This window comes from Pantherophis guttatus, chromosome 1, assembly GCF_059756535.1.
Source record: "Pantherophis guttatus breed Tessera chromosome 1, ASM5975653v1, whole genome shotgun sequence".
In the NCBI taxonomy this organism is placed as follows: Eukaryota; Metazoa; Chordata; class Lepidosauria; order Squamata; family Colubridae; genus Pantherophis; species Pantherophis guttatus.
In genome coordinates, this window is record NC_142063.1 from 95,554,707 (window position 1) to 95,557,538 (window position 2,832).

The 2,832-nt window shown below is 34.5% G+C and overlaps 1 long non-coding RNA gene across 1 annotated transcript; it reads left to right on the forward strand.

Annotated features, from left to right (window-relative positions):
* Positions 1–1,191: 1,191 nt before the first annotated feature.
* LOC132710623 (uncharacterized) lies at positions 1,192–2,209 on the forward strand. The gene is made up of 2 exons (XR_009621305.1): positions 1,192–1,292; positions 1,933–2,209. It is a non-coding gene; the product is annotated as an uncharacterized LOC132710623 (long non-coding RNA).
* Positions 2,210–2,832: the final 623 nt, after the last annotated feature.

The following is a 2,832-nucleotide window of genomic DNA, read 5'->3' on the forward strand; positions in this document are numbered from 1 at the left end:
TGCAAATCTGAAGATTTACAACCAAGAATTTAAAAGCAATTTGTTGGCTATTTTGTTTGGCATTCTACCACAGGTCTCTACAGCAGCACAAACACGGCAATTTTATAAAATTTCATGTAATCTTGTTGCAACAATAAAAACCAGTATATACAAAATAAAAGACTAACAAAGGAAAAAACAGAAGATGCAGAAAAGAAGAAAGAAAAAATAGAAATGAATGAAAGAAAAAAAATAAGTATATAATATAGGAAAAGAAAATAAATATATAAAATTACTTTTCTCTTCAATGTAACAAGTATAAGCAAGTATAAGCAATGTATAAGCAAACAGGGACATACTGTTGGGTTTATTTGATCAAAGTTAAAATAGATATATTATTAACATGTAATTCTTAATGGACTTTTCTGACCTCAGGATTGAAATTATGAGGTTCTAAATATTTGTTTTTTTAGATAAATGGGATATAGGAAGAAGAGATTATTTGTTGTATTTTAAAAGGAGATGGTAAGTGAAAATTGTTTATAGGAGGAAGTATTTTCTTTATATATTTTTTCTTTTTCTTCACTGCATTATTTTTCTTTCTTTTCTATTTTCCTTCTATTTCTTTTTTCTGCACCTTCTACTTGTATTCTTTTATTTTTTGTTTGCATTTTTAATTGCTGTGATTTCTAATAAAATATATTACTAAATAAGAGGTTCTCAGTCTCCTTTGTATTAATTTTCAAATATTGAGAATGAACATGTGATAAAAAGAAGGAGGCATCTGGATAATGTGAACTCTTAAGGAAGGCTACTTGCAATGTTAGTTGTAATGGCCATAGTAACCTAAGGAGGATTAGAAAGGATGCCCTCCGTTGTAGTGCATTTTGGAAAAGACCAAAGCATTCCAATCCTACAAATTCTTTATTTTATATATCTGTATAGTTTTTTGAGATTTTCTTCTTGAATCTCCTATCTATGTGAGACTGTGGGTATGGATGTATATATAAAGTACTTATTTAATCATTAAAACTATTGTGTGTGTGTGTGTATATACACACATATATTATATTTTCCTTTTATTTCTGTGCATTGGCTTTGTTGTTGTTGTTGTTGTTGTTAGTTGCGAAGTCATGTCCGACCCATCGCGACCCCATGGACAACTTCCCTCCAAGCCTTCCTGTCTTCTACCATCCCCTGGGGACCATTTAAGCTCACGCCGACTGCTTCAGTGACTCTATCCAGCCACCTCATTCTCTGCCATCCCTTTCTTCTTTTGCCTTCAATCGTTCCCAGCATTAGGCTCTTCTCCAGTGAGTCCTTCCTTCTCATTAAGTGGCCAAAGTATTTCAGTTTCATCTTCAGGATCTGGCCTTCTAAAGAGCCGTCAGGGTTAATCTCCTCTAGGACTGACTGGTTTGATTGCCTTGCAGTCCCAGGAAAAATCATAGCCTTGACTATACGCACTTTTGTTGGCAGGGTGATGTACCTGCACTGATTTTATGTATAGCCTAATGAGAAATTAATTGCAAAGAATGATATTACATAAAGTAGTAAATATCTAGGTGGCCTTATGAAGAAGTGAAATGAGGAGCCCAAGAGATAAATAAGTAGAGGTAATATCCAAGATAGCGGAAAACATGTCTTATGATTTGTGGATTCCAGAAATGAATGCAGCTTGATTAGAAGCATTTAGAATTTAGTAATACTTCAGCCCATCCCCTGCCCCAACTGATTATCAAAAAGCAGGGTTTATTAAGAATATGTACATACTCTGCTCTAAAGCTGCAATACATCTCTACTAGTCCCCCCCCCCCCCGTTCAGTGTTTGTAAAATATTGCCTGTAGAAATCCAAAGTATTTTATTCAGGTCACATTAGATTACACAGATCCAGAACATTTTTTTTCTTACTGTCAGATAACAGCAAAGGCTCTCCCATTGTTCTCTTCTAGCTCCTCGGGAAAAGGATATCAGATGGATTCATGGCAACTAGAGGAATCCAGTACATCAATACCATCCTGTAGGCTAAAAATCCTTATCACTGATATTCAGAAACATGGTATGCATGTGCATTTCCTAATTCAGAAGGAGGGAAAAAAACAAATGCTACAATATACATGGGACAAATTGTCATCATACATTATATATTTCAGCATATTTATCCTAGAATGAGAACAAGCAGGGGTTGAGTTTCTTCTCCCCAATAAATTATAAGGTGCAATTCTGATATACACAGAAGTCCAGTCTTCAAATATGAATCAGAGAAGGTAAGCCAGGGGTGAAGTTAGAAAGAAGGCATTCCTGTACTGCTTCTTTGAGATACTGCTGTATTGCTTCTAGAATTGGAGATCAGCTCATAGAGTTGGTGGAAAGAGAAAGAGAATTCAGTTTTAAAGAACCAAACCAAGGCAGAACAGCCTTGGAGGATTACGTTTAGGGACTATGATGGGAAGGCACAAAAAAGTGGCAAATAAATCTGGGTTGCTGTGACCCTTTAAAGATCACCTGCAACACTACCAACAAAATGAACAGTGAAGCGTATAATGCCTCCTAAGACATACATGAATACACAATGCACTTCTGAATTTTTTAACAGTATCCATTTATCTTTTACCTTATTTACAAATCATTAATGAGGAATCCAAACAGATTCAGTTTGGCAGCTGCCAAATTTTAAAATTTAAAATTTAATTTAGAAATCAGAACTTCTAGCTTAGCAGAATACTAATAGCTAGGAAAACAATTAGGATTGTAATGGCAGAAATCAAATGCTAGCCTAAGTAATATTTTGATATAGTGATCTGTCCATAATGGAAAGTTTGCGGACACTACAATATCTATTATAAAATTAT